Source organism: Momordica charantia (assembly GCF_013281855.1).
Source record: "Momordica charantia cultivar OHB3-1 chromosome 8 unlocalized genomic scaffold, Mcharantia_2.0 BLBB01000008.1, whole genome shotgun sequence".
Lineage (NCBI taxonomy): Eukaryota > Viridiplantae > Streptophyta > Magnoliopsida > Cucurbitales > Cucurbitaceae > Momordica > Momordica charantia.
Window position 1 is genome coordinate 19472460 of NW_028275166.1, and position 10608 is coordinate 19483067.

A 10608-nucleotide genomic window follows, 5' to 3' on the forward strand; every position below is an offset into this window, starting at 1 on the left:
ATATCGACATGTCCATCGACATATCCGTAAAATCGAGACTTCGATATTTCCATCGACATTGACATTTTAAATGTTGGTTGTTAGTGAAACGATAACTATCAAAATATATATCTAATAGTCCATCATGTGGTTTAAATATGTACTAAAAAAATAAAAATCGGTGGTTTAAATATAGTAAACCTAATTGATAGACTGGTGTGTCAATTAAAATAGACTATTATTTCAAATTGTTGTATAAAGTGAGGATCACTTTCTAAAATAAGTTTTGAAAGATATTAATAATTATTATTTGTTTTTTATTGTTTAGAGTTTAGGGCTCCAGATAGTTGTTCCTCGAGTAAGTTCAAGGCTTTGTAGACGAAGTGAGTGATGTAGATGAAAAATGTCTTCATTGCCATTGATGTTGTCTTTTGAGGGCGCACACAAACACTGCAACTCTTCGTCTCTCCCACATTCTTTTAGATATTTCAGTGTTATGCCTGACACATAGTGACTCTCCAGCAACCATTTAGGAGCAGTCTGTGACAAGTTACAACAATAATATATATTAAATTCTTTCACTATGCCAATATAGTTTAGACATCTATATTTGACTAAAAAGAGTCGTGCGCGTTCGAATCCTCATCTTCACTTGTTGTCTATTAAAACAAAAAAATCACCATAGGTTATTGTGGAGATTCTAACATTGCTAATATTTCTATTTATTTATTTTTATGAGAGAATTTAATTTTACTAATTTTTTACATTAAAGCTGTAATTTTTTCTGTTTGAACTATATGAACTTAAATAAGTGGTGAAAATAATTTATTGGTTGCTTTATGTATAAGCAAATTTTTTAAAGATTTAATTATTTATTATTAAAATTGATTAAGGTAAAAAAGAGAATCAATATAATATAGCATACCTCAATAATGAAGTTGACATAAGCAGCATTGTTAATGTGCTTATTCATATCCAAATCGCTCAGTCTAGTCTAATAAGTATGCACAAAATGGTGGGAAGTCAAAATAATAATAATAATAATAATAATAAAAAAATTAAGAATAACACTTTTAATTTTTTTTTATTATTTTAATCTTCATGACTCTTGATCTTTCCAACAGAGCGATAATGATTAAATAAGCAACATTTTGTATAAGCATATTTAAAATAAAATAGAAGTTCAACTTATAGTTTAGTCGATGAATTTTCATATTTATTTTCTTTTGATTCCTAAACTTTTAAACAATTGGGTAAAATACATTTGTAGGTTTCTATTTGATCCCTATGTTTCAAAAAGTGACTCCGAGTTTGAAAAATAATTCTAAAAGGTCTTTGGTGTTAAACAACTAACGGAATGATGACGTGATCTGGATGAATTGTATATTTATTATTTTTAAATTATATGAAATTTTTATTTTGTATTTTTCTCGTTTTCTTTCTCTCTCTTCCTCGTCTTTTCACCTTTTGTTCCTCTCTCTTCCATCTTCTTCTCTGGACCGTCATCCCATCTCTTCACTCTCCTTCTCGATCGTCACCCCAATAGGATGGAACGTCGAGTTCAATTCACCAAACTTCAAATTGATTCAAAATATCTTCTGTATTTCATAGATTTATTAATGGAGGATCCCATTTGTGTCGTCGTCACCATCCCCACATTCATAAACAGATCGAACAAGTAGTAGCTGGTTAGATGCAGAGCTCTATGGCACAGATGAAGGGGAAAGTAGCACAGAAAATGGGAACAAAGCAAGAGAAAGACAAAGCGGCTTCGACCAGAATGAAGCCAAGAAGAGGCGGTAGCAACGGCGGTGGCTAACAGAGAGGTTGGGGATCGAAGACATCCGACTTGTAAGATGGATTTCATGGTGTGAGGAGCAGAGAGAAGATGAGACTTAGGGGGATTGGGGTTATGTCTGGCAATTTGGGTCTCGTTCTCGAGAAGAAGGAGAGGGAAGAGAGAGGAGAGAAAAATGGAAAATAAAAATTAATTTAAAAATAATATAAATATAATAAATATACAACTGACCCATGCTACTATCTCATTCCGTTAGTACCCGGATCCTTTAGAACTATTTTTCAAAGGTCAGAGACTAAATTGTCACTTTTTGAAACAGAGGGACCAAATAGAAATCTACTTTCAAATTCAGAGACTAAAAGTGTATTTTACCCTAAATAATAGGGTGAAGTTAATATGATTTTTTCATAAATCTTTAAGAAAAAAACTCAAATCCATTTGAAAACTCGACACTTAAATAATGTCCGTAATTTCAAATATCAATTTATGATGATATATGTTTATAAAATAAATGAATATAAAAAATGTACTTTTTGTTAGATAATTTATTAAAAAATCGTGGGAATGATTAAAACGATTTTTGATATAGATTTCAAAAATTAAAATAAAATATTTAAATATGTAGGAACCAAACAAGTACTACCATTTGACTTTCCTTTATTTTCTCAAAAAGTTAAGAGGATAATCTCAGTGATCTTTTTTGATAATTACCGTTTCGTGTTTTATTTTTTGTTTTTAAAAGCTAAGCTTATAAACCTTACTCATGTATTTCTTTTTTTTTTAATCTACTTTTTAAAAACATTTCAAAATTAAAGCAAAATTTTAAACGAAAGGAAAATAATTTTTAAAAATTTATTTTTGTTTTTCAAATTTGACTCTTAAAGAAGGTGAAAAACATATCAAAGAAATTGTGAAGAATAATCCAGCCTAATTTTTTTAAACAAAATAATAAAAAATGAAATTGTTATCCACCATAGCCTTAATATTTTAAAGTAAAAACTTACAACAATGGTATGGATGTAATCATATGAATCAAAATTTAATTTTCTTGAGATGATCATATTGTCTTGTTTGATGATGGGATCACAATCCGAGAAGTATGGATTTACTTCTGCCATGATTTCATGTGAAAACTTTGATAATTTTCTTGTTTCTTTATCCATCAAAGCAAACGAACTGCAATATATATAAACATAAACAATAATAATGAATGGCTCACTTTAACTTCTTCCCATTGCAACGAGGCATAGAGAGGAAAAGAGCTAACCAAGTTGCACGAATCAAAACTTCACCAGTTTTATAGTCGCAGAGGATCCAATCTCGATGATAACTATTCTTCCAATGGTCAGATCGAGTCCAAGTTCGTAGTTGAACAATATCTTTCCTTCAAACCCAATATAGAGATATGTATGTACGTTTTTAATAAGCCTCTAAAATTTTAATGTTTTATCTCACAAATCCTTCAAGTTTGAAAATGTGTCCAATAGACATGGAAGTTACAATTTTGTATTAAATAGGATTTGAACTTTTAATCTGTATTTAACAGATCTTGAACCTACGAGACACTTTTTAAAGTTGAGAGGCCTATTAGATACAAAATTAAAAATTCAAATAGTTATTTAAAATTTTTGGAAGTTTTAAGGATATTTTAGACACAAGGTTGATACTTTTTAAATTTTCAAGAATTTGTTCGACAAACCCCTTAAACTTCGAAGTTTGATGATTAAAAAAAAAAGATTTTTTTCTTAATTTTTAAATTAATTTTTTCTTTTTTTTTTTTTTTTTTTTTTTTTTACAATTGGAAGGAAAACAACTACATTTCTAAAGGGATACTTAGCAAAGAAATATATAATTTACCCAGAAGGATAGTGTGCCACCACAAGTTGCAATTTATGAACTACCAATATGAGGCCCCTTTTATCCATCTCTATTGTTGATCCGAATCCTGACCTCGCTAACCCACAACTTTCCGTGGTTGATTGTCGACTCCTACTAAAACAATTTGGTTATCAAACATGTTTCTATTTCTATTTTTTACTTTAACAAGAGAATAAAAAACAAGAAAGCAAAAATAAATTATCAAACACATTTATATTTCTATTTATGTGTTTTAACCGGAGAAGAAAAAACAAGAAAGCAAGAAACGGTTATCAACTGCGTAATTCTATTTTTTGTTTTTTTCACAAAATATGAAACGAGAACAGAAAATGAGAAACAATAAACTATGAACCCGTTCGGTAACTTTCTCATTTCTTGTTTCGCATTTCCAATTTTCTTAAGAAATTTAAGCATTTTGCAACTAACTATTGTTTCTTGTTTCTTGAAACAACCAAACAAGTTTCTTCTTTCTCGTTCCTATTTCAAATTTGTTCCAAAACATAAATAAAAATATGGTTTTATCCTACTTGAATTCATGGATGTTGGGGTCATGCAGTTCATTTTTATTTATTAAAAATGAAGAAATAGAAACAAGAAACAAGAACGTTACCAAACGAGTCCTATTTCGTCTAAATGATTAAGTTCTCCCTCTCAACACACATAAAAAGATAAAAGAAGAATATTAGAACCTGTAATTTGTTGGTAATGGAAACCAGGGTTGCTTTATTATCAAGTCCCAACTCATATGATTTGAAAAAGAAGAGATGTTCATAAACTCGACCATCGTCTAGCAATTCTTCCATTGTCAAGTCCTTGAGAGTTATGTCAACCTTTGTTGGTTTAGGAGTATCTCCATTTGTAAGTGCAGCTGCCAAAGAAAAAAGAGAATAGATTGTAAACCGTTGTTAAGGATTTCGCATTTAAAAGAAAAGAGAACTTATAAATGTTACATTTATAATAGACATGAACTACTCCGCTCATTATCAATTGATTTTGAAATGGAACCATAAATATTAATATGGTATCAGAGTTCAAAAGTCCGAACGAGCATCTAGTAAAAAAAAAGTGATCCGATCAAGATCGATGAGCCAAAAAAGTCACAATCTTGAAGATTTCTCACTAGTTTTGAGATTGAACTTCATAAATATTGATAAGAACGAAAAAAAATAAAAAATAATAGTCGGGGAAAAGGCATGAATTTGATCCATTATCATCTTACATGCTGTGGTTTTAGCAATGTTAGTTAAACCACTCATTCTGTTGTTCTTGGCTGTTGCATGTTGAAACATTTGGATTCTCTTTGATGCTGAGATGATCTCCTTAGGAAGATTACAATAATGGAATGATAAAGACATCATTATTATGTGGTAAAGATTTAATAATGGAGTGGAAGCTTGAACAAGAGAAAATAAATATTTATAGGATTGAGCAACTATATTTTTCTCTCACTTACATTGACAAAATTTTCTTGACAGTGAAGTATACCTAACCATTCATGAATTTCATCACATAGATCAACAATAGATGGACACAATGCAAGACATGTTTTTAATTGATTGATAACTTGTGGGTGTTATTCAACTAAATAATTACATTGCGTTAATACCGCGAATATAATTTTTTTCTTCTAACGTATGATTTTTTAGTTGGAGATATATGCTTTAACAAGTTGAGCTATGTTTAGGTTGATAATAACGCACGTAGATTTATTTAATCATTTGGATGTTAAAATTGTTGAATTAGTTTAAGATTATTGGTATTGAATTAAGTTTGGTTTTATATTAGTTTGATGCATTTCAATTAGATCTTATTTGTGGTTCTATTAAGATTATTTATGCTTTAACAATCTCATTATCAAGTGATGAAACTATTGATAAATTAAACCGTGCACATTTTTTCCTAATTCTCTCTCCCCTAAATTCATCCTAATATTTGTTTTTTATTTCATTTAGTGGTCCATGCTTTTTAAAAAGTTTCAATTCTATTATTTTATGATTTTATTTTAAATCTTTTTTGTCATAAAATTTATAATTTTACTAGCAACATGATGATGTGATGCCAAAATAGACTTTATTTATTAAGTTGGAAAATATTATATTTTTGTATGGGAGGAAATAGACATTCACAAACTAATGTAGATAGCTATTTCAATCATTTCTTATAAAAAATTATTATAAACCTTTGAAAAAATATATATGTCTATCAACAAATATTATAAACTTTAAATTTATACTATTTTTTTAATCATGGGTTATTAATAAGTTTTTAGAAAAAATCTCCTCTTTGTCAAATGTTATTAAAAATAGTTGAAAAAAATATAGGTTAAAATACTATTTTGGTATTCTACTTTGAGCCTTGTTTATTTTAGCGTGTGTACTTTAAAAATGTTCATTGGTTCTTATGCTTTTAATTTTGGTTCATTTTAGCCCATATACTTTGAAAATTTTTATTTTTGTCCTGGACTTTTAAAAAAGTGATCATTTTAGTTCTTTTTGCAAAATTTTAACACAACTTTTACACATAAATGCAAAATATTGGGTGTGAAGTCATGTTTACATTTAAGAAATATATTAATTGTAGCGTCGTGTTGGCTGAAATTATGGTAGAAAAATGATATTAAGAATCAAATTAATGGTAAAAAATAGTCCATTTTTAAAAGTACGGGACCAAAATGAACCTTTTCAATATTCAAGGACTAAAATAAATTTGATCATATTTTAAAAGTACAAGAACCAACATGAATCAAATTGAAAGTACTATGACTAAATTAGTATTTTAACGAAAAAAACTATATATATATATATAACAAAATATAGGAAAAGAAAAATTTTCAATTTATGCACGTAAACTCTATAGGTCTAGTCAATTAATGCCCTCACCGAACTAATTACTTTATCGATTAAACTTAAATTAAAAATTTCAAAGGCTTTTTTTTTTGATATAAAAAATTTCAAAGTCTTAAACTTTAATGTGATCATGGTGCCAAGTCCCATGCGAATTGCCCCTTCTAACTTCTAGAAACTACTTAAGATTTATTGGTAGGATTCTCGTTTTCTATTTTCCTGTTTTATATTTTTTTAGAACCAGAAAGAGGAATATGTCTGGTAACCATTTCTATTTCATATTTTTTTTTTAAAAAAAAATAGAAACAAAAATATGTTTGATAATAATTTATTGTTTATTGTTTTTATTTTTAGTTTTTTACTACAATAACTTGTAAGGAATAGAATGATATATGACTTTAACTTGAGTTGACTTATTTTTATTTTTAGTTAAAATAAAATTGAGTGGATATAATATATGTTTGAATAATATAATTCATTAAAGAAATTATAACCTACGATATAATTTATTTGATATAATAATATAAATATTAGATTTAAATAAAAAAATAAAATTTCAAACTATTTTTAATTTAAAAAGTAGAATTTTTTTTTGGTTTAAAAAATATGATAGCCTAAATAAAGAATAAATTTTCAAAATATTTTTAATTTAAAAAGTGGAAAAAATATATTTTTTGTTTAAAAAATATGATAGCTTAAAATATAATTAAAAAATATATTTGTTCTTTAAAAAATATAAAAAATAAAATAAAAAATTGGGCAAAATAAATTTTTGGTTCTCGAGGTTTGAGGTAGGTGTTTACTTGGACCATGAAGTTTTCAAAATGAACAATTTTGGTACTGAGGTTTGAGGTAGGTGTCTAATTGGTCCATGAAGTTTCAAAATGAACATTTTGGAAAATTTTAAAATGAACACTTTTGGTCCCTGAAGTTTGAGAAATAATTCTAAATGGTCTCTGGTTCTTTTTACTGTTAATTAACTAATATTAAAATGACGTGACAAATTGCAATTAAATTATTTATTATAGTTGCTGATGTGGCAACTTATATCAATTAAATGATATATGTCCGGTATGAATCGCAGACGGTGGCGGCGTGGTGGGATGAGGAGAGGAGAGAGAAAATACCATCACCTACACATATATTATTTAATTAATATAATTTGCCGTTGGGTAAATATACGCTGTATATATGAACTGTGTAATATTGACAAACAGATTATAACGTAACTGGCTACAAACGATATAAATTTGAACAACTTGATGAACACCAAAACTTGATAAAAATAGTCGAGGCACGCTTCAATAGCACTGACCTGAAGACAATTATTCGCTCTGCACAAGTTGTTAGCAGACTACAGCGATCGTCTCAGCATGATACAATGACTAACTCCGGTAGAACTGCAACTTCGAACTACTCAGATCTGGCAGAACTCTTAGACACTTGCTCTCAACACAAACAAGAATAAGAACTAAAAAAGAAGAGAGAATTCTTGTGAGAGGAGGAGAATACTCAATTGAAGTATGCTTGGATATTTATATATAGTTGTTTAAACATGAAACTCCTCACACAATAATTAAGTTCAACTTTAACAACATGAAGAAAAACTTCTCATTTGAAGTATAACTTCAAGTTGAACAACATGTAACTTTAACAAAATAAAGTTACATAACACAAAATTGAAACAAAAACAACTTCATGAAATAAATAATGAAATTGTTACAAATGTAAAATAAGTATCAAATTCTTAATATACAAATTTAATTTCCGGGTGTTAAATTTGTATACTCAACGGTTTTCTCAATATCTTCAAGTTTCACTTTCTTTCACTACAATTTTAATTGCAATTTGCTACGTCATTTTAATATTAGTTAATTAACAGTGAAAGATATCAGGGACCATTTAGAACTATTTCTCAAATTTTAAGGACCAAAAGTGTTTATTTTAAAACTTCAGGGACGAAGTTAACACCTATTTAAACATCAAGGACCAAATATGTTCATTTTGAAATTTCAGAGACTGGATAGACACCTACCTCAAACCTCAGGTACCAAAAGTGTTCATTTTGAAACTTGAGGGATCAAGTAGATACATAGACCAAAAGTGTATTTTGCCTAAAAAATAAAATGAACGTATTTTAAAAAGCTTAAATATAGAAAAAAAAGTACCATTGTGCATGTGAATCGAGTTTGGGACGTTGACAAAGAATTTGTATACAAGGATGCTTACACCAACAACTATATACTACCATTTGCTATGTAAAGTACAATTTATTTTATAATGGATATGTGAAAAAAAAGAAAAAGAAACAGGAAAACGAAACTTCTTGGTTTCTCAAAATTTAGAAATCAGAAATAAGATGAGTTACCAAATAATTATATTTCTCAAAAAATGAAAAATGAGAATGTTACCAAATGACCAACCCTGAATTGCCGCTATTAACTTTTGGAAGTTTTGGTACCATATTAACTTTAGGGGAAATAGAGAAAATAACAAATAAGATTTCATTGAATTGATTCAAATCGTAAATCATATTTGTGCTAATATAGTATTTAATAATAATTCAAACACAAAATCTAATTCTAAACTATATCATAATTCAAATACAAAATCTAATTCAAATAATATAATTTAAACTATATCTCTAATTCAAACTATATCTAATTTTATATTATAAAAAAAACTATATCTAATTCAAATAATATAATCTAAACTTCATCTTATCAAAATAATAGAATTTAATAATATAATCGCACCCTACTTGCCTTATTTATATTATTTTTTTATTTATAGCATTTTTTTATCCGTAGAATTATTGGTTAGATATTTTAGGAACATTTTAATAAATTTATTTTTCTTATTTTAGGCGTGAAGAAATTTATCGTTAGTTGTTTTCGCAATATCTATTATTGACCAAATATTGTCTAGGGTTTTTGTTTCTTTCGCGTCGTCACGTCTTGTATTTTTGATAGTTTTTTATTCTTGAATTTTGATCATTAATAAACTCGAGTTTTTTTATTTTTTATTTTTTGAGTACAAAAATCGAGTTTTTTTAGTACTTAGCCTAGATGTTCCTTTGCCAGTCTTGTGCTCAACCCCCGCATCTTTTTATCTAAATATTGATTGGTCACCAACTTGTAAATTTATTTTAACCTTGAGGTAGAAATAATTAGTTTATTTATTTATTTTTTTATCAGGGTATTGGTGGCAGTGACAGAAGGTCTTGGTATTGTCACCAACAATTCAGATTTGAGTCCTCTTGTATCAATAAATTAAAAGAAAATATTAATTTTTGTCTCGTAGTCTTTGACGATAAAGAAATCCACATTTAACTCCCCTTTTAAATCGAACCAATTTGACATTGGTCGTCTTTTGGTTGGTATATTAGTGGTCTATTGAGGTCATTCTAACCTAGACGGTTGATAGCACCAATTCCATAAGATTGGTATCATTTGATATAAGAACTTTAGGCTCTAGATGGGAACTATCTTTCTTTTGTTATCCTTTATTTCTCATCTTGAATCTTGTCTATTTGCTTTATAAATCTGCAATGATTTAAAATTAAAAAAATATTACTTCCAACTTCATCCTTGTTTTTCTATTCACATGCTCTATTTTCTTGATTCAATTTACTGCACTGATTTAATTGAACTTTAATAACGTTTAAAAAATGTACGTTTTATTCGGCATCATTGTATTGCCAATCACGAAAGAGTATTCCTAACATGGATTAGAAATGTCATGAAAAAGGGATCTAGTGACGGTTACAAAAGAGATATAAATGATAGTTTAAAAACAATAATAACTCTCTCATCATAGTTAATAAATGTCAAGAAATGGCCAATAAAATATATACTTTTGTCCAGATAAATGTAACAATGACGATTTTTAACCGTAAAAAAACATTATTTTTAGTGACAATTTCTAACCGTCACAAAATTCTTTACATTCGCAATAGATTTAGTGTCACTCAATAAATTTAATGACATTGTTTGTTCACAAACCAAATTCTCGTATACTCGTAAATTCTAAAATATAACAAAGTTTATATAATAAAATAAAAGCATTCCTATCCATATATAGAACTAAGTATAATAAAATTTGCTATTA

General features: G+C 27.8%; 2 long non-coding RNA genes across 2 annotated transcripts; both read right to left on the reverse strand.

The window, feature by feature from the left end:
- Positions 1 to 200: 200 nt before the first annotated feature.
- LOC148209722 (uncharacterized) lies at positions 201 to 2237 on the reverse strand. Its single transcript, XR_015792980.1, has 2 exons — positions 905 to 2237; positions 201 to 519 (listed from the first exon to the last, which is right to left on the reverse strand). It is a non-coding gene; the product is annotated as an uncharacterized LOC148209722 (long non-coding RNA).
- Positions 2238 to 3547: 1310 nt separating this feature from the next.
- Positions 3548 to 5022, reverse strand: LOC111023236 (uncharacterized). The gene is made up of 3 exons (XR_015792979.1): positions 4875 to 5022; positions 4345 to 4523; positions 3548 to 3766 (listed from the first exon to the last, which is right to left on the reverse strand). It is a non-coding gene; the product is annotated as an uncharacterized LOC111023236 (long non-coding RNA).
- Between the last annotated feature and the right edge of the window lie 5586 nt (positions 5023 to 10608).